Raw genomic sequence first — 24,049 nt, 5'->3', positions numbered from 1 at the left:
TTCTGAATTCAATTACTTTAACTGTCTCCTCCTCCCGCTGTAAGGTATTCTTGGTTTTCACTTGCCTCTGCCCTTGTCTGGACCATAAGCTTGCAGACATGAGAGCTATTCATTGTTCCATATTTAAGGTACTACCACGCTATTTAACTCAATACCTTTTTGCTTGTTGCTTATTAAAATAATCTGTATTAATAATGGTGATTTGTAATAATACTTTGCATTTACATGGAAAACACTTACTTTGAAGCTAGGTCCTGCCACTCACAAGTTGAGGAGTACTTCACTCTGTATATAGTCTATATGCAGTATTTGTTTGCTAAAACCCTTGTCTGGTGTAAAAATTCGGTCTGCGGTTGCTTTAATGGAATCAAGACTATTTCAAGTCTTGAAATTAGTTACGCATTTATATGCTCGCTGAGTAAGTGCCAAGGACACTACTTGGTAATCTCACATTTTAGCTGTAAGGGTGTCAGGACCCAGTCCTAAACTGGGGTCTGATGCTGCAGTTGCCTCATGCCTGTGGTCCATCTTACAACTCCGAGTAGCCTAGCTGAAGCTAACACATTACTTAGATTGTCAGTACTTGGAGGATGACTCTCTGATGGCCCAAATCCTTTCAACACTTCTGCATGTGCTTAATTTGGGGTTACTGATGAGTTTACAATGAAGCGCATATGTAAGAGCTGGCAGGATTTGATATTCCTAATTTGTTGCTACTAAGAGAGATTTCTTAATATACCTATTGTATTTTAATTTAAGATGATTTTTTTTTCAGTAATCAAGACATGCTTACTACAATCAGTGAATATTTGCTGGGACCAGGAGACTCCATATTAGCAGAAACCAATATGCCTGCAAGAGCTGGTACTACTTATTTTCCTACAACCAATATATTTTTCAAGAACCCCACCATCCTGAAGGTTTCAACTCAAGCTAGTGCACCTGGGTGAACCTCAGATGCATAATTTAAGAGGCAGAAAAAGTGTGTATCCCATGAGCTGTACTTTATTATCCCACTTTAATGTGAACCATTCCTGAAAACAGCTCTTTGACCATCTCAATGCGGTTTGATAGCTTGGCCTGTGTCATTATTTACCTAATACTTGCTAACAACCTGGTGTATTTTGGATTTTGGCAAAGCTTAAATTTGGAGGCATTAATGCTTCAGCCTTTTTAGGATGAAGGGGAAGTCTCTGCTGTTGGTTTTGCATTGCTTTTTATTTTGTCAGATGTAGCCACATACCGTTTCCCCAATTGTCTACCTTGTAAAGCCATCAATCCCCTTTACCAGATGAAGGCCTGTACCTTTACATGACACCCGCTCTGCAGAGACACTGAGAAACGTAGGGCTGAGAAATCTCTTGAATTCGTGTTTTATTTTAAAAGCAGCCATGCAACTTTTACAGATGGTGATGTTGGGCAGAATTCTCCCCTATTGTGTTTCTTCTGTAGTCACTGCAACGAAATCTGAGTAATTCAACCTCTTCTCATGGGTTATGTCCCGCACTGCCAGAATGAGTGGCGATGACACGATGATTGTGGTACATGATTAAATGGGGTGTGTGATGATCATCATGATTTATTAAAAAAAAAAAGAAAGAGAAAAAGCACGGCTGGCTTAGATGGAGGATGCTAATGTGTCGTGTGGGGAGATCTGTATAGCAGTCCTATTGGTTCGGGTTTTTCGGGTCTGAAAAAGGCATTGATCACATGGGCTTTTCCTCTTTTCCATTCCTTTTAATTTTTACTTTTGCTGTGTGGTGCCATGCAGATCCCACCATCAAGTCCCGAAGCTCCTTCCCTGGGGGAGCAGCTTTGTAGGGAAGCTGGTGTCTGACACGGTTTGGTTCCTACCGTCATCTGATTTGTGCCCTTGGAGGGATGGGAGGGATGGGAGCACTGCAGGGCCTGTGCCGGCTGCTGCTCTCCTGCAGCCCTGTCCTGCCATGCCGGCTCACTGCTGCTCTGCTCTGGGCTGTCGTTTGCACCTGCCCGGGGATGCTTTTGCTGAGCTAGTAGACACTGAGGAGTTTTTGCAAACTGGAAGTATGGAGAGCCTGGAAGTCTTAGTGAAAGCATCCCTCCTGGTTTTCAATAAAATAATTATTTTTTTCTGTACAAAAATTTCACTTAAAAACTTTTTTTTTTTGTATGTTCAGTCATCTCAGTAAGAAATTCTTTTTGCTTCACTGCCTATTTCCACCCCCCCACCCGCTCCCCCCCAAAGGTGTAGTTAGTGAAAACTGCTGCATTGACAACGCTGGAGAAAAAAGTTCACTGGAAAAAAGCACCATAGGAAAAAAGCACCATAGGAGAAAAGACGTAATCTCCATGTAGCATGGTTTGATGCTTCACCTGGGGTCCCAAATCTCCTTGGTTGCTTACACAGCCCCTTCTGCAGGCCAAAAGGTCTGGTGCTTTGCGTCCATTAGTATATCTGCTCTCAGAGTAGGTGCAAAGAGAGGTAAGCATTACTGTGAATTTACAGACTGGAACCAGACCTCGTGGCACGCCTACAGAAGCTGTTAAGCCCAGCCTGACCTGTGGCAAAGGGAAGGGTATAACGAACGAGGGTTGCATGGCTCGGCCTTCTGGAGGTGGCTGCTACAGCCATGTGGGAAGAGTGGTGTGGAACGGAGGCAACAATCAGTGGAGATGCTGGTGTGGGGTGAGAAGTATCTGCACGTCCCACTACGGCTCAGTTTCTGCTTTCCACCCACTGCTGGGCAGGGATAGTGTGTGTGAGCATCTCGGGGTGCAGGCAGGAGAGCTGCAGGTGAATAGGCTTAGTCTGGAGGCACTGTAGGGTAGCCTTGAACACGTCCTGCTGTACAAATGGCCTGCTTTGGGTCTGTGCTGATCTGGGGACACATTTCACAGTGTAGACGTGTCCTAAATCTGATTTTGTCACTCTAGAAATCTGCGACAGAGCAGACTTGAATTTTTAGACTGGAGACTTGCAAGTTCTAGGCTGATGGTTTCGCTGGTTGACTACTTGTAAATCACAAACACCCACTAAATCAATGCATACTCTGCTAAAAAGTGACGATTTTGGCAACAAAGATATTTTAAAAACAAACAAGATGTTTAGAAAAGATGCCACGGTATGTCTCCTCAAGAATGACTTGGAAGTGTTGGAGGGAATTAGCTACAGTTTCTTTAAAGCAGATCCATGTCGTCTTGATCCACACTGCACCATCCTTTTAAACATCCTTAGCTTTGCTCAAAAGTTTGCTCCGTGGAGGGAGGATCTTTGGGTTATTTCAAAGGTTTCCTGATATTTGCTGTTTGTAAAATCTACCTACTCAATCACTAAAACTTGTCTGTTTCAGGCTGATCGGATCCAGACATTACCACCTTATACATATGATGAAGAGGTGTTTCAGTGTGGCTCTTGGCCTTTGGGTTTGACGTATGCTCATACTCTCCTGACTGGAAGAGCTAGGGACAACCTAATTCCCGCTTTACAGTGTGCTTCTGCATTTGTTTAGAGGTGATGCAATGGGTAGAATTTCAAATCATATTAAAAAATAAACCAAAGCAAACTCCCGTGTAAGGAGAGCTTGAAAAACACATGCAAAAATAATTCTTTGATTATTTCTTTCTGGGTACTTCAAGATAGATGCTGGTGAAGAGTGTGTCCAGTTGCTAGCATGAATGCCTTTTTTTATTGCTTGCCTATATATTAAAGGTTTTAAGAGTCTTACATGTATGACTTGGTAATATTTCTACTGTTTGGTGAAATCTCTACCCTTTGTTTTCAAAAGGGTAAAGACGGCCCTGAAATAATGGTTCTATGATCATTTGCAGTCTGAAACTTCAGCCTTCACGATAAAGACCTGTGTGGCCCCCAGATCTTCCATGGACTATGGGGCACTTAACACACACCATCTGGATTTACCCTAGTTCCTTAAACCAGCACTGCTGTCTGCATCCCCCGTGAGATGATGGTGTGGTGTTGCCACAAAGCGTTTCTGCAGGTGCTGGGAGGAGATGGTAGGAAGGTGACGGGGAAAAGGCTTCCACCTCAGCCGCCCTGTCTAGCCTCTTGGTGCTGGGCTGCTGAGCTGAGAGTGCTCACAGTGGTCTGTGCACCGCAGGGTGTGTTCTCTCTTTGTTTTCTAAACGTACAGAACTAAATATTTATGGCTGTGCTCAGTGCGTAAGCCCTGGCTACGAGCGCTCTGGCCCTCTCTCCATCACCCTTCTGTGATAGGTCATCATCTCTGGTAAACACATTACATCCAAAATGAGGGGCAGAACTTTGCACTTTACTATTAGTAGACGTACACTTTCTAGAGCAATGAAGGCATTTCTTTATCCTTCGTATTCTTCATTATTTATTTTCAGTGTGTTCTTACTAATATATAGATGTATTTTTGTGGCCACGTTGTGAAATTTATTTTTAAAATAATACAATTTTTGAAAAAAATTTTTGATAAAAGTTAGTCTTGTCATTTGAGCATCTAATATGTTCTTTAAAACTTGTCCCAGGTCAGCTTCATTGCATTACAGTGGTTACTCTGGGCATGTTGTTTATGGCAGCGGTAACTCATGTGCTGCATTATTACATCCTGGAAAAAAAATGAGTAAATTCTTTCCAGCAGAAGATGACTTGGTCAAATATATTGTAGCTATAAGAAAAAGCAACATTGTAAGTTAAAAGTTGAATTTAAAAATGAGAAAATTACACATGCTTCAATGAAATATTTTTCGTGGGGGCAAGATTTTAGTAATATCATAAAAAAACCCAAGACATTTACAGTAAAACTAGTAAAATATGAAGTCTTTTTAACTGTACCAGGGTGGAATATGGTATCCAACAGTAAGGCATTTGTCTGAAACCACCAGCGTGAACAAGAAGACAAAGTAAGAGCTGTGGTATTTGTGTCTATACAGCAAATGTGGGGAAGGGCTGTGCTGATCCCGCAGAGGACTAGTCGGTATGCCTGAGCTGGAGGAATTAGCTGGGGTTTCCATCTTCTGCCTAATTCTGCATTTTTATTGTTTAAGTTTTAAATGTGAAGTTTTTGATTTCGGTGTAGTAGTAATTCTTTGCTTAATATATGCGTGTCCCTTTCTTCTGCCACCCTTAGCAGAGCAATAGCATGAGAGGGAGCAAGTTTTCTCTACAGGGCACAGACCAAACTAGTAATAAAGTCGTAGTTAATTTTTGTTTATTTTTTGGCAATTAGGAGGGAGATCTTGTTTTTCTCATGTTTTGCTGGAGTGCCCGCAAAGTCCAGTGATGGTAGGTACAGCATGAAACACATACACCAAGAAACATTTGTTTTATTTCAGTGTGGTTCCTCTATATTCTGTAGTAAACATTCAGCCCTCTTTTCTAAACCACATTAAAAAAAAAAAAAAATCTCCCTCCCCCCCAAAACAAAAGAAGTTTTCCTTCTCAGAAGAGCATCTGTTGTTTAGCAACATCTGAATTTCCATAAATAATCCCAGATTTCCCCTGCACAAAGATATAAACAATTGTTCCGCACTCAAGCCTCCCCTGTTTCGCTGCCTCCCTGCACGAGGAGAGCGGGAGAGGAGGCGCCGGCGGGGGATATCTACAGGGGGACCCGTGTTGGGAGAGAGGTGGGGCAGGGCAGAGGTGGCTGCTGGGCCCCCATGGGGTAGTAAAACTCTTTGGCTCTGTGGAAGACCTCCACCTGAGGGGATTTTTGAGGCTGTTGGGTGTTTTTGAGCAGCCAGCTGGCCATGTGGACTGGTGAACCTGCCCGGCTTGGCCATGGGTTGGAGAGGGTAATGTTGGGATGGGAGGATGCTGTCATCCTCTCACCTGAGATGTAAGACTGATGTCTCCAGTGGAGGCCCACCACAAAGCTACTTGGGACTGGAGGCTTCCCACCAGTTCTAACTCTGGGTTTCTTTAATGTAATATTTCTGCAGGAGGAGGCAGAGGGGGAGCTAAGCTCTTCTGAAATTTCTTCCCTTTATTCCTGCACTAGGAGGTTGGTTTGTTTGGGGTTTTTTTAAGGGAGCCAGAGCAGCCTTGCCCCTTTGATCCCTCAGCTTTTATACTGAGCGTGATGCACGTGGGATGGAATATCCTGTTGGTCAGTTTTGGGTCACCTGTCCCATCCGCTCCTCCCTGCAGGTGGGACCCCTCTACGCTTCTCCCCTTCCGACCCTCTAATGGGGCAAACAGCGAAATTAGCTGATCTTGGTTGTTATAGCAACAAGTATAAGCAAGAGCCTCTGTGCATACCATTCCTTGGTATAGTCAGGTCTTATCACTCCGAGAATGAACAGTTTCTGAACAATATGCTGTTAATTTCAGACTTTAGTCAGTTAGAAGAGGCCCAGCTAAAAAGTAAAACTACAGATCAGAAAATTGGTTCTGTTTTACCTCAAACCAGGACACTCTATTAGCAGGTAATTAAAAAGAGTAGTAATTGAGCAACAAAGGATAATGGCACAAAGAGAAATGAGCAGTTCTGTAGGCACCAACTGCTTCATAAACTCACGAAATTAATGAAATTCTGCTTTTGGCTCCCTGCTGTAATGATACTGTATTCTTAACACATACAACTTGAGAAACAACTTCCTTTCAGAGGTTTGTTTGTTCCCCTTGCCAGAATGTATTTTGTTTTTCCTGCTGGGCTAAAGTTGCTGACAAATTAAACCATGCCTTCAGCTAGCTTATTTTTTCCGCCAAAATTATTATTATTATTTAATTGCAAAATGTCAGGATGCTTAGATTTCTTCAGTGATTCAGTAAACAAGGACACCACTTTTTCCATTAAGGTCTTGGGATGGCTATTTAATATAGCTTATATGTATGCAAGAAAAATGAATTTATCTGGGCTAAGGTTCCATTTCACAGTGAAGTCCATTTTTCCTTGCACTGACCTAGTCCTACGATTATTTCGCTTCCATTCTGTCACACGTGATTGCTCCAGACATCTTTTCTATGCTTTGCAAATCTAGCAAAAATTAATTTCTTTATTAGTCTCAATATTACTCCTTGTCTCTTTAATGGATCCCTCATCTGCTGACAGCTCTGGTGGGTCTTTTTGGGGCCACAGTACTGATCTTCCAACTTAATTCCATTGGCACCGATTTTCTTTTAAGTGTGAGCTGTTGTGCACCGAATACAGCCTGAATGAGCCTGTCTGTTCAGTATTTGCAGTTGGTTTCCTTGAAGAACAGCAGGAAAGAACAGCCCTGAAGTGAGGGGCTGGATGGAAGGGCTGGAGGAGGCTGCATTTATAGGTATGAAAATCTTAATCTTGCTGTCGGAGTCCAAGGCCTGTCAGGGAAATGTGCACAGAGACCAACATTCACTTTGCATCCTAACATGGCAGAGCGATGTCAGCTGCTGTGGTTGATTTGATTTGAATGCAACAGAACCTTAGAAATACTTTTACACTGCTGCCTTGATATTTTTACATCATTTTAAAAAACTTCATATACTGACTCCTGGTTGTTTCTTTCTCTTTACAATTTCATGACAATGAAATAATTGGCTGTGATATGCAAAAAAGAAAGCAAGAATATCTTAAACAGAGTAGTTCAGCCCCTTTGAATATTCTCTATCTGCTTTTAAAACTTATGTACCCATACATAAATTAACTAAAAATTATAAATCCGTGTAAACTAAAGTTACCCAAGCTCAGCAAGGAAGTTTTGACTTTCTGTGCTAGCTTTTTTTCTTGCCAATGTGACTGACTGCTCAGAAAAAACTAATTATTTTGCACTGGTACCTGAAATGCATCTGTGAATAGAACCCCTAGTCTTTTGTTGGCCAGAGAAGCTTTTTATCTCTTGGGTCCTGCTGCTTCTCTAAATATTTCTCTTTAATTTGAAGAACTTGTTTTTGTAGAGGAAGAGATTTCTGGGGAGGGATCCAGGAGTTACCAGCACTCAGCTGGACTCGGCGCTCTTGCAGTGTGCAGGATCAGCAGCAGTGGGTGAGGAGCTCTCTGATGCTGTGAGTTAAGATGGAAGGAAAAGATTACAAAGCCTTCCCTTACCCCAGGCCTTGAGCAACAATGCTTCTCATTCTGCACCATCCCAGAGGGTGGTGGGATGTGGTCCAGTGGCTCTCCTTCCGCTCCTGTTGTAAAAGCTCACCAAGAAACAGTTTGCTAAGAAAAGTATTGTGTCTCTGAAAAACCTGACTGACTGTTAGAAATAATATTATTTTAAAGCATTGGCCACCTTCATTATTGCTTAACTGTTCCCTTACCCTCTTGCCCTAACCCCCAAAAGTGAATATGATCTTAAAGATGAGCACTGTTTTTCTTCAGCAGCACCTGTGGCTTCAGTCTGCTTATTTGACTTTTTGCATGACATCAGTTGCTGAGGTTTTGGTGTGCCTAATCAATGTATGAAATGAAATTCAAGGTTTTGACTTGGACATGTGCATGGCCTGAGATCTAATTACCAGAGAAATGGCCCTTTCCCCCCTCATGCTGCTGCTGCTGTGGGAACTGGCAGAGAAGACCAAGCGAGTGCCCTTTCCACAGATGGGAAGTCTTCTGGCTCTTTGTCATTTTCCCCACCAAGGTTTATAACCTTCCTGGTAAACTTCAAAGTCTTATCCTTTCTCAGGGCCCTGCAGAGGGGGCTGGCCGGCTGTTGGCTTTACTGGGTGTCGTGGTTTAGCCTCAGATGGCAACAAAGAACCACGTGCCGCTCGCACGTGCCTTCCTAACACAGGAAGGATCGTAAGAAAAGGCAAGACTCTTGGGTTGGGACAAAAGCAGTTTAACAGAACAGCAAAGGGAACAGGCAAACAACAACAACACGGACAGGGGAATATACAAACGCGATTACGGGACCGCCGCTCCGCCGCTCCCCGCCGCTCGCCGACCGGCCGGACCCGGGACGCCCCAGCCCGCTTTTAAGCAGCAAGTTCCTGCCCCCTCCCCCGGCAGCTCAGGGTGGGCGTGGCTCACATGGCATGGAATACCAGGAAAAGTTAACCCTATCCCCACCGGAACCAGGACACTGGGCTTCAAATCGAGAACTGTTCCGAGAGTCTTCCTCTTGAGCATCCTAGTGTTTCCTGGTGGTGAAAACCATGAAGATTTGTTGTGATGCAAAAGCTGTGTTGATGGAATCTGCGTCAAATGTCTCATGTACAGTGTCGAAAGCAGTAAAGAGGTAGAGGTGGTTAACCTGTGCAAGTGAATGTAGGAGGTGTATACACATACACGTACCTGTGCCGGTGCCTTCCTCTGAACATCCTGCAAAGAGGGGGGCACATCAGAGTTGTACAAATAAATAAGTTTGGGAAGAGCTTTGGTCAAGAAAGTGTCTATATTAAGGGGAAAGAGAAAAGACGGGTGGAAGATAGTCCATGTGCACCCCAGCCCTGCTAGCTCTTCCAGGTGGCCGAGTTTGGTGAGCCGTGGGGGCTGACCTGTTTGCTGAAAGGTAAATCCTGGTGCACGTGTGGGTACAGGATGAATGTGCTTTTATCAGCAGAAGTGCTGCAGACAGCAGCTTGTGCACTGAAACAGCTCAAGCTCTCGTCCACCTCCACAGCTGGCAGTGCTGGGGCTCTCATGTGGCATGTGCAAGTTGCCCTGCCAGGGTACCAGACATGGAGCACCCCATGAACATGCTGGAATCAGTGCTTTCTTGGGCAAGAAGGCTGGGGCAGAAGCGTCCATGAACCCTCACTTTGCAGCAGTGACAGCAGCTGTCTCTCTTTGGGTACAGGCATTTGAGTAAAAGTCTAGTGAGCTGGAGGGCTGTCGTGGTTTAACCCCAACCAGCAACGAGGACCACACAGCCATTTGCTCACTCCACCCTGGTGGGATGGGGGAGAGAGAATCGGAAGGGTAACAGTGAGAAAACTCATGGGTTGAGATAAAGACACTTTAATAGGTGAAGCAAAAGCCGTGCACGCAAGCAAAGCAAAGCAAGGAATTCCTCCACCACTTCCCATCGGCAGGCAGGTGTTCAGCCATCTCCAGGAAAAGAGGGCTCCATTACGTGTAACAGTTACTTGGGAAGACAAAATGACATAACTCCGAACATCCCCTCCCCCCCCGCCCTTCCTTCTTCCCCCAGCTTTATATACTGAGCTTGATGTCATATGGTACGGAATATCCCTTTGGTCAGTTGGGGTCAGCTGTCCCAGCTGTATCCCCTCCCAACATTTTGTGTACTCCCAGCCTATTTGCTGGTGGGGAGCAGAAAAGGCCCTGACTGTCTTGCAACAACTGAAAACATTAGTGCGTTATCAACATAATTCTCATCCCAAATCCAAAACACAGCACCACACCAGCTCCTAGCAGGAAAGCCAACCCCATCCCAGCTGAAACCATGACAAGGGCAATAAGGAACCGCTGGTTGCTGTGTGGAGGACGGGATACTGTGCAGCTGGAAGGGAGGAAGCTGTAGTGCAGACGGAAGGGATGGAGGTGGATTATGGCACTAAACCACACAGAACTCAAATCCTCAAGTGCAGACTTGGCTGCAGCAAAGATGCATCTTAATCTTTGTCCAATGCTTGAGTCCACCACCCAGAACAGAGTCTTTCATGAGGTTTGAAAATGTTCCATTCTTTTATTATGCATGAAAAAAAATGTTGTTCTGCTCAAACACACCCTCTTCTTACAGGACATATATGCTATTAATTTATGCTGATGGGGAAAAATATTTGTCTATTTTGCTTTGAAAACAAATGCTGAGATTGTGTGACAGAGGTCCTTTTTGTAGCTGTGACTTCCCTGCCGAAAACTGAAATTGGGATAAACTTTCTGAGAGAATCTTCTCTGAAAAGCCCCCCATCTATATTTTCTTTTCCGTGCCCTCCCCAAAACAAAGCCGCACAGACTTGGTTTCCTTGGCTAGGATTCAGCTCAGCTTTTGACTTTTTTTATGGCATTTGCATGAATTCTGCGCTTGTGTCTTTCATTCACACAGCTTAAGAGCCCTGAGAAGGGATGGAGGGGGATGTCCATCCGCTGTTCAGCTACTGAATGTACCAACAGTCCCTGACTATCTGGTGTGTAGGTTGGAAAACATTAAGAACCTCATGCAATCTACCATTCTTTGTATAGCTAAACCCTTCTGTGATTCTGCTTCCTGAATTTGTAACACAGCCTGAAATGGAGAAGGAAATGGATGTCAGAGGAAAGGGTGATGGGCTAGGACAGCATCCAGCCAAAGCTGCTTAGCTTGTGCAGCAGGAGGCCGGGAGACAGTGTTGACTGCAGGTCTGAAGAGCGCCCTGTGCAGCCAAGTCCTGTTAAAAGCTTGTCAAAGTTTGTGACATGGCTGCTAAGGAGAATAAGGAGCAATCCTGAGGAGTAAAACCCAGGAACTGGTGATGTTAAAGTGCAAGCGACGCAAAAGAGAGAAACACTTTCTCTCTGGTTTCTAAAGGTGAGGCTTGCTGCTGTAGCTCTGCCCCTCACGCATCTCTTCTCTCAACAGCATCTTCCCACTGCTTCCCTCCTCCTGAGCTACATCAGGGAGTGGAACCGTTGCAAAACTAGCTCTCCCTCCTGCTGTCTGCCCCCCAGAAGTGCCAGTACTGCTCTGCTGGCCCCCCTGATCTGGCCAGGGCAGCCTGCGGCCGGAGGGGCCCAGCGCCAAGGGGAAGGGGGAGCACAAGGAGGCTGAGGAAACGGTGGTTTCCTGAGAGTCTCAAGCTCAGCTACTGGGCAATATATTTTACATATTTATTTATCTACCCAAGGTTGTCTTCTAGATTTTGCTGTCTTGGAAATCACTTGGTCTCACGGTTTCTTTTCTGTAACAGTACTGGACTGTCTCTCTCTTTTGTGCTGCCTTTCCAAGATTCTTAGACAAAGGTTCCATGAAAAAGGACTAGGTTTCGGAGGTTTACACAGAAGCCCTAAGCACCAAGTGCTGACTGCAGGACTTGCAAGATTGGCTTTTTCTAACAGGTAGGGTTTTCTCTGTGCTGCTGACCAGCTGTAGCTGGTGTACAGTTGCAGAGCCTAACCCAGTGCTGTCTCCTGCAGTGGAGATAAAAATATGTAAGACATCTGTGTCAATAAAGTGCCCTGACAGGAATTCTTCCATTGGTGCCTGCAACTGAAGTGGCAAAAATCACAGCCAGATCGGGATACATGTGCGGGATTGTGTCAGCCTTGGCCCTGTTCTCAGTGGATGCAAATACTGTAGCAGCTTCACTAGGTTTAGTGGAGCAAATATTTAGAAATAGAGTTGCTTTAAGTTCTCTGAGGTGCTGCTAAATCCCGTTTTGCAAAAGTTTGCTGTTTACCAGAATCTTGAATGTCTTTAAGTCTCCCAGGAGCTCTCTCGCCTCTTCTGCAATGAAGACCTTTGCAGGCAGAGATGCCCTCTGAATTTCTGCCAAGAACAACTTTCCTACCTCCAGTACGTGCGCGGCAGAGAGGAGAAGGCACCTGGAGCGCTGATGCTCCGGCCTCTGGCTGAGGTACGGGCAGGGTTGTGCTGGTTTATCACTGACTTCGTGCGCATGAGAGCAATGAAGGGGAATATCTGAGGCTCTTGTATCTGGCCCCTGTTGGTCTTCTAGGCAAATATCAGGTTCAAGGGTGGGTAAACCCTCCTTTTGCCATAGGCAGTACCCCATTTCCCTCATAACCCACTTCCTACCCATCCCCTGTTGGGGCTCATCGTTCCCGACTTTGCTCAGCAGGAAAAAGGAGCGTACGTATAATCACTCGCAGGTGCTGGGGGCTGGCGTTGCTGCAGAGGCCGGCTCCTCGCCGCGGGTCGGGCAGTTCATGTTACTGGACGCGGTTGAAGTCTCTGGTTAAGACTGTGGCTGTGGCACAGGGAGACTCCACATGTTTTCACTCTTGCTCTTTGGTGAGGATGGCCACACGGGTAGCACACCGGGCTCTGTAAAGCTCGAAGGGTCAGTTTATTTTTCTTTCTACTTACATGTAGCTAATTTTCCATAAGGAGTTTCTGCTTCTCTCCCGTGGCACGGGAACAGCTACTAAGAGCCAGTGCTTTGACTGCTCTACTCCCGTAGTCCCAAAGGCTTAGCAGTCCGCAGGAGGGTGATTCAGTGTTCGTCAGCAAACACAGAAGCTAACGAGTGAAAGAGAGCAAGGGGATGAGCTCTTTTGGCTGCCACAAATCTGGGTGATTACTGAGCAGTGAACTAGTCCTGAAGCAGCAAGTTTCAGGGTTTCTCAGAGCTCAGAAGAACCTTTGGTATCTGTTATGGCCATGTTTATGCAAGCATTGCAGCTTGTTGCACTTTCTGTGCGAAAAGGTGTGGACGTGCCTAATTATTTCCATGCCATTTCTAAATGTTAGGGATACTTAAATTCTGGCAAACACGCAATTTAGTGATTGTAAGTCTCCTTTACAGTGATGTGCAAGAAAATAAAGAACAAGAGACAATTTGCTGTCTTTTGTGCAGAGGAGGTGGGAGAGCAGCTGAATATGTTATCCTGCTTCTCCCCATGATCTAGCTCAGAGCTGAGACACGTTGCTACAACCTACTGCTTCCATGAGAGAGGAAAACATCCGACCAGAGAGATTTCTGTTCCTCTACACCTGGCCCAGCACAGCTGCCCTTCACGATTGCGGGGTCTGGCCAGGGAGAGCGCAGGGGGGTCCCTGCCTATGCTGGTCAGGGCAGCATCCACCTGCTGGATGGCATTAGCACACGCTAAATGCCATTGCAACTGCATGTTACTGCACCTCAGCTATGTGATGTGGGAGCGAACGGGCTGCTAACACATAGGTTACAGCCTCCCTACAACACTCACCCCCGCCTCTATCTCCCAGGTAAATTGGTGCTTGATCCCTCATGTAGAAACACCATGGCCAGTCTGACGTCTGCTTGCTGTGTCCCCAGGTTTTATTATAACATCATAACCCAAACGGCCTGTGACACTGGAAACAGTTCATACCTGTTTTGTACCTTGTGTTGCTTGCACCTGTGCAGACTGCGTTTAAAAGGCTGACAGGCACCCTGTGTGTGCCATCTGTGCACCCTCTGTCCCTGTGAATGACTGCGCAGTGTGAATAACCCTGTGAGAGAACTGGGCCTGATTTGGGTTTGATGCTCCTACCATAAATTCCATGAACTATCACAGCACAAGAGAAGAAATCATGCCCAGATTTGGTGAGATTTAGCCACTAGATTCGGAGACAGAGCAAAACGTTTCAAAACCCAGGCAATGTATCCCACCCCCTCCTGCCTCCTGTTGTAAGTAAACGTGTTGATTCTGTATGCTGATAAAGCGTCTTCAAATCTGGGATATCTTTTGGCTGCATCTCTCCCTTGACTGGAAATAACGCATCTGCCCGCCCTGTCCCCTCCCCGTCCCCTCCGCCCGCTCAAATTCTTCAGCTGCAGCAGGGCAAGCAGCCAGCTCCTTTTCTGAGCATCTCTTGTCTGAGGCTCCATCCAGATGCTTCGAGAGAGAGGCCTGATCAAAGCAGACAGTGCTGCGATTGAGCCTGTTCATGGGGAGCTGTGAAATGGTCCCGTAGTCCCCGGAAAATGCTGCAGCTCTCTGTCAGGCTGCTTTGATGAGGCTGGGCTGAGCTGCCCGAAGAACCTCAGTGATGAATGATGTGGTCGTCCCCTGCATCCAGGATGGCACAAAGGACAAAAAGAGATAAACACAAACATTTGGTTGGCAATGGGAATGGTGGAAAGGATTTAATTTCTCTGTGGCAAGGCTGATTTCTGAATCCTTTCTGTGATATTATTTACCCTTCCCTCTTTTCTTCTTTTTTAACTACAGCAAGTTGATGACCTTACTCAGCATTTCCTTGGCTGAATGATACATATAATTGGATGATGAATACGGCAGCAATAGCAATTATGAACTCTACAAAAGAAGTTGTGCTTACAATGGAAAGTTTTGCCAGCTTGTGTTTAGTAAAGGTTATATTTACCACAAAATGCCACAGTGTATATCACAGCCTATAAACTCTTGAGCATTTTGAAATGTTACCCGCACACAGTGCTGACAATTTTCTGAAAGGCTTAATATAAAACTGTTCAGCCAGCTGAAGTACAATGCACTTGTCTGCACTGTAACCCATATGTATGGCATTTAGAGTCATACTTTTCTCTCTACTAGATGACTACAGTCATCTACAATCACTGCTGCACTCAATTTTATTTCAGACAGCTTTAAGAGTGCATGTGAAGTGGGTCTGACAGTAGACTCACAGAACCATAGAATCATAGAATATGTTGGGTTGGAAGGGACCTTTAAAGTTCATCTAGTCCAGCCCCCCTGCAGTAAGCAGGGACATCTTCAACTAGATCAAATTGCTCAGAGCCTCATCAAGCCTGGCCTTGAATGTCTCCAGGGATGGGGCCTCCACCACTTCTCCAGGCACCGTGTTCCAGTGTCTCACCACCTTCATTGTAAAGAACTTCTTCCTAATGTCTAATCTAAACCTACCCTGCTCTAGTTTGAAACCATTGCCCCTCATCCTATCGCTACATGCCCTTGCAAACAGCCCCTCCCCAGCTTTCTTGTAGGCCCCCTTCAGGTACCGGAAGGCTGCAGTAGGCTTACAAGAAGATCCCCATCCCCAAAACTGCATTACCACAAGTAGCTTAAAAATGCTCACATCCTTGGCAGGATGAGCAGAGACACCCCAGACAGCTTGAAGCCCAATTGCGGGACTGTTCAAGCTGCTGGAGCCAGAGCTGGTGGCTGGTGGTGTTTAGGATGGGCACAGGCATTTTGCTGTTTGGATAGTCCCTGCATCACTAGGAGCCTATGCTTAGGCATCTCTACTGCTCCTGCTGCTGTTTTGAATAGAGAGAAAGCTTCACGCTCTTGGATTGCAAAGCCGGCTACCTGCATAAATACTGCGTTAATGCTCAAGCGCCCAAGTCATTGACAATGACACTTTTTTTGATGGGAAGCCAAAATTACAGAGGCTTTGTCTCAGATCATGCTAAACTGTTTCTCCACCTAACAAACAAGCACTGATGGTCCCATTTCAGCATGTCTGATGTGTGACAGTGCAGAGGGCAAGCAGCTAAAATCCCAGGTTCTTATCACAACCCCATGTGGGCTATGCGACTGTCCCGGGCCTGTCAAGTGTGATGGGAAATTGGGTGAATATGCTCCATCAGAGGAGAGCTCAACATAGACAAAAAAAGTGGCTAAGTCATCGCAGACCTGTCAGTCCGCATTTTTCTGTGTGACTTGGTGAAAATTTACATTAGTTCCTCTTTTGTCTCAGCACATTTACTCATTCCTCCTAATTTGGGATGGAGATGTTCCAGGTAAGGTATTTGTGTGTCCTACTTACCTGGTCGTGATTTATCTTCATGTCACATGGATGACCCAAAGGTGCATCTATCATAAAACATGAAGTGTTTTTCCTCATAATTTAGAAAAAAAGAGTTGGAAAAATAATTTTGAATTTTTCATCAAAAATGAAAAAGAAATTCAAGGCCCAACTGCGATTACTTTCCTTCCCTTCCAGCTTTCTGTTATGAAACACATTTATTATTTGTGAACTGCTCTGCTAAAGGGCAAGTCATGTAATTCCTGGAGAAGGATGATCTCAGGATATGAAAGACTCTAAAGTGAATCCAGATGAAAAATGAGGATTTGGGGGATTTGCTTTTATATTTCTCCCCAGCTTGCCAGTGTTTGTGGAATATGCCTAGGTGCTGCCTTTACCTCTGTGTTTTCTGAACTGAGGCCATGGCAGAAGTAGCAAACGTGCCACAGAAACCTTGCCTAAACATATAGGTGGTTACATGACATGCTAGAAGTTTTTAGGCAGATTTTGAGCCTCATGGCCAATGATTTCTTCCTCTGTGTTTTTTTTTTTTTTAAATTACCACAACCCTGATTAAAATACCAGAATCACAAATGATGGTCTGCCAGTCATGCCTCCTACTGCTACCACTTCCGCTTACTTTGTGTGAAGTATTGGGAAATGGACTGCTGTTTCTCTGAGTGAGGAACTTTGCTGATATATTGGAAAGTTTCGTGTGCATGTGAGATGGGTATCGCAGAATGCAGCCTATGAGATATATACCATAGCAGATCTCTTAACTTAAAACTTGTCTCCAGGTAACTTTGAAGAACCAATGGGCTACACTGCTGTCCCTCTTGTTGTTGGAAGTGCTGGTTCTTTAGAAAGTTGGAACATTCCTACATTCCCGATATTAACACATGTAATTTCATGTTGAAGTGACAAGTGTGGAGGTGATAAAGTAATTATGAATTTTGATAGAATTTCCTTTACATTATTTACGGTTCTCCAACGTTCTGTCAGCTGCAAAGTATGCGCAGTTGCTACTGCTTTTTAGCCCAAGACCATCTCATAGCAACACACACCTCCGTAATCCCACAGATCAGTTATGGTGTTTCTTTCGTAGTGGTATTTCTGCAAATCTCCTCTGTCAGGCTCAGAGGGCAGCAGGACTGTTTGCTCTCCAGCTTTAAGCTGCCATGCTCAAATTACACTCGCCCTACGTTCTTTATATTGCTTCCTCTATAAAGTGGCAGTTTGATTTTAAACTGCAGATTTTGGCTGCATTGGATGCTTCCTTCTTCGGCTGTTGCCTTCACAGATATCACAGGAGAACAGAGTTTTCATAACCTTATATTGACTCAAGGGGGGACAAGACCTTTGCTCCAAGATGAAACATGCTCTGAAATTGTGTCTTGAAATTTGTGTGATTCTCCTTTATATGTATTCATGTTTTGGGTTCTAGGTTTTTGGTGGTTTTTTTGGGGATAATATTCCAGACTTGTTTAGTTTGACAGATGTTGGACTTTTCATTTTTCTTACCTTTTTTCCCCCTCACCTGCTTTTTTGTGGTCTTTTTCCTTTCAGATATTTATATCCCCATTCAGGAAAGCACCAAAGCCCATGTGTACCTCACTTTCTACTCAGGAAGGTTCTTAAATACGGCAGGCAGAGGCAAGTGCCTAGTTCCCAGAGAGGTCTCAGTCACCTACTGACATGCTTAAACTTTTGTTTGTGTGTGTTCTTAAACAGCAACTTTTATTTACTTTTTCTGAGAGAACCCCCATATCGTTAATAAATTATTTGGTAGATGAAACCACATACCCTTTGGCGGATGATGAAGTGGCACTATAAATGACTGGTGAGATCTGAAACGTCTTGCTTTGCTTTAGTGCTTTCGTCCGTACGAAGTAACTGCAATAGCCAGCCAGGTGCCTGGTGTGGATGGGAACATGCATAGCACAGTTCACATCTATGATGTAGCTCATCCCTTCTCCCACCAAAGCAGGACGGTCCTGTCCCTACTGCTTATTGTGATCATCCCTGGCTCACAGCGATTTCCGGAACGATGCTGGAAAAATGCCTCTGGGAGGGTTGGCTGGGTTGTGTCCTGTTATTACGTCCACACTGGAGCAAGGGATCGCAAGGGTGGTGCATGGCCCTCCAGGTAGCAGTATTTGGTACTCAGATTGGAGGAAAGGTTGGGCTCTGGATCCCAAGGCAGGTTGTTCAACATTCAGTACAAGACATTTGTGGTTTTAAAAGATTTTTTTTTTAAATCCAGCTTTGAATTTTGTCATTCTTTGTTAACTTTGTTAAGAGTATTATTACATGAGTAAAATACTGAACTCACACTGAGCAAAATCTAATTAAGAGCATTAGAAGATTTTGTATAAGCGTTATAAGAAAGAGATCAGTGAGGATAAAGTTACAATTACTATCTTCCCGTGCTAGTTTCACAGCCCCATTCATCCTGTTATTGCCGCCTTAGATAATATTTCAGCACAGCTAAAAGCCTCTGCAGCTTGACTAAACTTACTTGGCCCACCCTGTCTACGGCACGAGTATGGTCGTGCACGGGATGCAGACATGCTACTGCATGCCTGCAGAGAGATAAGGCCTGTGTTGTGCAAAAGGAAGCAAATAACAACTTGCTTCTGAGCGTCAGCTGGAGCAGCTGTGGACTGCAGCAGCCACCTAGCCAGTTTAACTGGTTACGTGCAGTGGGTCCCTGTGGTAGCATTCAGCATGAAATCCCATGCCTGACTTTCTTAGTTGGCTTTAAGAGGTAGTGTTTGGGAGCTGGAGGGAAGATGAGGTAGGATCCAGAGGCAAATCTGCAAGTACACCAGGCAAAACAGAAGGGAGATGGAGATGAGCTTTCACCTTTTGAGCACGATTTAACATTAGAGTTCAAGAAAACTGTTTGTGCCATGTTTCGAGTGACTGGCCTGGCTGCTGCACCCCAGTTGAGGGTAAGGGTGCCATCCTGCACACCAGGGCTTTGCAAGAACGTCAGCTGCCAGGGCTGCAGAGTGGAGCCGGGGCAGACCTGCGTGGGGAGGGAGAGAGAGGGGCTCGGCGATGGTGTTGCTGCCAGCATCCATCTCTCTCTGTGCTTCATCCAAAAATCTAATTTATCTGAAGATATGGATGTTGTCCAGGTGGTATAAAATGGTTAGCTTTCGGCGCATGAATAATGTGAAAAAGACTGCTTACGAGCCAGGAAAATGCAGGGCTTGGAGGTGGCTGTGGGGAGTGTGGAGTTGTACAGTGACACTGGCCTCTCACTGTCCCCTGACGCAGTCATTGGGGGTTGTGAACGGAGGGCTACAGGCTCTTGCTCTTCTCTGCTATGACCCAGGATGCTGCTGAATGGTGGCTTTGAACGGTCCTTTTCTCGGTACACGGTGTCTGTCAGTAAGAAACCAGGGTTCTCGTCACTTGGTAGGTATACTGATCCTGGTGTCATTTGAGTGCTCATATTCATGCTTACCACTGCCTGGTGGGGAAAAACTGGAAACAAATCCCACACATTTTATTCTAAATCTAGGAGCCACTAAATGACATCTGATGTCCTGGGCTATTTGTCCAGTAGCATGCAAAAGAGACCCGTCATCTCTGGGCTCTTTAAAATCATCGAGAGCTTTTGGAAGGAGGCAGTGGGGCAGGACAGGGTGAGAAGGTGCCTGGAGGAAGGCTGGGTGGCTTGATAAGCGCTCCTCTCCCACCATGGCACGACAACAGCAGCCCTGCCTCCCTTTGGAGGAGATGGTATTTCTATGCTTGCCAGCTCCTGGCTTTGGCTGTTACTGCTGCCACCTGTGCAGTGGGAGGGTGATAGGAGCAGGAGACACATGAGGAGTTTGTACCGCCTCTCTGAGAACTGCAGTTAAGGACAGGGAACTGCTGGAGAGGGTGCAGCAAAGGGCTACGGAAATGATTAGGGGACTGGAACACCTCTCTTATGAAGAAAGGCTGAAGGACTTGGGTCGTTTCAGTCTGAGAAAAAGACGACTGAGGGGGGATCTTATAAATGCTTATAAATAGTTAAAGGGTGGGTGTCAGGAGGATGGGGCCAGGCTCTTTTCAGTGGTGCCCAGTGACAGGACAAGAGGTAATGGGCACAAACTTGAGCATAGGAAGTTCCACCTGAACATGAGGAGGAACTTCTTTCCTTTGAGGGTGGCAGAGCACTGGAACAGGCTGCCCAGAGAGGTGGTGGAGTCTCTGTCTCTGGAGACATTCAAAACCCACCTCGATGCGTTCCTGTGCAGCCTGCTCTAGGTGACCCTGCTCTGGCAGGGGGGTTGGACAAGATGATCTCCAGAGGTCCCTTCCAACCCCGGCCATTCCGTGATCCTGTGATTCTGTGAATAGGGCAGAACGTGAGGAGCTGCTCTGGGACACTGAGGGCCAGGAGCGGAGAGCTGTCAGTCACAGTTTGCAAGTCAGCAATGTGAGAACCAAGCTGGCCTCTCACCGCAACTTCTGCTTGGCGTCTCACCTGGCAGAAGGGTTCACTCTGAAATATTTTGCTGTGGGAAGGCCGGACCTTGCTGCAGACACCTGCTGGGTGTTAGCAAATGGGTGCTCCTCACAGGGAGTGACTTTTGAAAGCTGCTTCTCCCCCCCACCCTGTTGATCCAGATTTGCTCCTCTGGCCAGTGAGAGGGATCAAGAGGAGAAGCAGGAGCACAAAGGGGAAATGCAGACACCTTTTCCTAGGAGCAGCGATTTAATGCATGAAAAAACAGCTGATAACCCCTTTCCTTTGGCACCGGAGAAAGCTTCTCTCATGACCCTCTCACCGACCTCTTCTACATAAAAACTTTTATTTTTCCTGCACTATATTAAACAACGTGTATTCAACCAAGCCTTGCTAATGTCTGAGACGGAACTTGGGCGGGGAGTTTTCCAGAAAAAATGGGAAACCCTTTCTAAAGTGATTGTTGCTTGTGTGAAGTGAGAGCTGTCTCCAAGAGGGGGGAGGCAGGAGGGCGTGAACAGAAGCAATATGGTCTTTAGCAGGTGTTGGGGAGAGCAGAATCTAATGAGAATCATAGAAACACTTGAAAGCTTTTTAAGTCCATACAGGATTTGCAGGAGCTGTTGATAGGAAACAGTAGTGACCCAACTGACAGTTAAAGAGATGAAAAGAAGCCCTTTGGATTAAATAAGATTTAGGAAATAAAAGGATTAGTGCTAGACAAAAGCTAGATTTAGGGGTTTATTTAACCAGAGCAGTGTGGCATGATGGGATGTGGGGCATCAGAGAGAAGATGAAAGACAAAATAAAAAGACAAATGCGGGAGGTAGTAGAGAGGCAAGGAATCAGCACAACATCTCCAGCAAACCCTTGTAAATCTTCTTATAATTGAAAGTGGCACACAAAAAAAGGTAGTTTTCATTAGCAAGCCCAGCTTCTTTACATAGTAACAAGAAGTGTTACAATGACCAGAAATCTTCTGTGATGGGGCTGTCAGCTCAAATCACTGCCACACCAGAGAAGAGCCTATATTGTAAGCTTACTTGCACTCATAGATTAGAAATCTGATGAGGTAAAATCAGATTTATGTAAATCTATCACTCTATTAGATTCATAATTCATTGTGCTTTCAAGTAGGGTCTGCTGAAGGACCATTCTTGTTTAAGAGATCTGCATTTGGAGGTCTCTAGTGAAGTTGATGGTAGTCATAGAAATTAGGGGTATGCATGTGTTGGTGAAGCAATGAGTGTAGGACTCCTCCAGGCAGCATCTGTTGCAGAAACATTTCATCTAGTAGCTGAAAACCCAGGACTGATAGGTTTCCTGAGCTCAACTTCTCAACTTCTGGCTGAATCATCTATAGGTGACCATTTGTACTTTTACAGAGCTATAGAAAAAAAGATACAGTAAAGAATTTGACTCAAACGGATCAGCTGTTCACTTAGCGACTCTTCCCAAGTCTGCTGAAGACAGTAGAGTGGGTACCAGTTTGGCTCAGAGCTTTAAGACAGTGGAGTCAGGTAACTGTGGATGCTCTTGCCTTCTAGCAAACGCTGTGTGGAGAAAATACTACCTCCTCTTTTCCAAAGATGCTGTTACTCCAAATCTCCAGGATAGTTATGAACCTCTGTAATGTGATAGAGGCTATCTGAAGAAGAACAAATGCACCTTTCAAGTCTCCAAAGGGAGATTGGATTCTGTTCTTGTCTAGGTGCAAAAGAAAATGTATTTTGTGGCCTCATTTTACCAATAAGAAGATTTTTTACAATCATAGATAGTTATGACTGGATTAGGAAGGTTTATAATGCTTGTTGGATGTTCAAATTAAAGTAATCCAGATTCCTTCTGCCAGGGTTTCTGGGAAGATGTTAGCATAGAAATGCTTCTTCAGAAAATATTTGCTTGTTACTTGTTCTGTTATCATACAGGAATGCTAATAGGGTTAGAAAATAGCTAATAGCGTTAACAAAAAATTTTAAAAAGTTAGGAAACGCCTTTATTTAAGTTTCTTGGGAACCTTTTATACAGTGCTTTGTGGTTTGGTCCCTAGGATAGCCCAGAGTAGTTTTTTCACTGAACTCTGACCTGAATAAGAAGTCTAGATATAAATAGTATATTTAAATTTAATTTTTGATTGCTTTGTATCTTCTATACTGCTCTCTGTAAAGGGGCATGTGTTCCCGTTGGTTAGCTTTGGATGGAAATGGAAGCTTGACTGAAAATTTACAGAGAGTGCCTAAGAGACATTTTATTTCTTCAGTAAAATGACCTTCAATATACTGACTAAATAAGAAAATCTTAGTAATTTTTTTTCATCTAAATTACCCCTTTCATTTATTTTATTATAGGTTTTGTCCAGTTGAATGAAAGCAGTTAAAACTTGTTTTTTCTTAATAAGCTGGTCACCACATTATTAATACAGAAGTAATATGGTCCCCATGCAGACATGATTTTCAAAGGTACTTAGATGTCTGCTTGGATTTTCTGAAACACCTAGCTGGATGAAGTGTCTAATAACTCATGATGTCAGGGAGCATAAGTCAGCATCTGTAAGTGCTTAGGTACCCCTGAAATTGGGGTTTTCAAAGTTTGCTTTAAATAACTTGCCTGCAGCCCCAGACTCCTTGACTGTGTCTTCCCACTTCCAAGCAAATGCAGTCAAGTCCAAGGGGCAGAAATGTCACTCTCTGGACCACCCTGCAGCATAAGTCCTTCCTGGCCTCCGAGCTCCGCAGCCTTTGTCGTGCCATGTCCTTGCTTTTGAGGGCTTGAATTTACAGCCTGAGCAAATGTCCTGTAACAGTAAGCTTTGTTCATGTGCACCTCAGGAGGAGGGTGGGCTTGCTGGTTTGATTGGTTTATTTTCCCCCCACTTTTTAAAAAATCACAGTGCATACCCACCAAATCCTGTTGCAGGGCACCCAGGTGACACCCAGGAGACACTTGTGGGCTTCCTTCCGCCCCCAGCCCTTCCTTCCCCAGGGCGGATAACTTGGTTAAGTTTAAGGAGGTTTTCACGAGCATAGTAAACGCCAGGAAATTCTGGCGCAGGTTATTTCAAATCTTCCCCTTTCAGAGTTTCACATCTTTCTTCCAGGGCATGAGGACGGTACTGCAGGTATCTGCCTGTCTAATAGAGATCACTGGAACTTCACAATGGCTAATTTTTCAGTCGATACATTCGTTGCCATTGGGATTTCTGTTTGTTTTTGAATCTGAAATCAATTATCTGTCATGGGAAATGTCTTCTTGGATGAACATCATTTGGAAAATGTGTTTTAAAAAAGAGAAAATGAAGGTATTAATAAAGGGAAGTTTGGTGTATCATATTAAACAGTGCTACTATACTGC

This window comes from Larus michahellis, chromosome 2, assembly GCF_964199755.1.
Source record: "Larus michahellis chromosome 2, bLarMic1.1, whole genome shotgun sequence".
Classification (NCBI taxonomy): domain Eukaryota; kingdom Metazoa; phylum Chordata; class Aves; order Charadriiformes; family Laridae; genus Larus; species Larus michahellis.
This window is presented reverse-complemented; position numbering follows the sequence as displayed.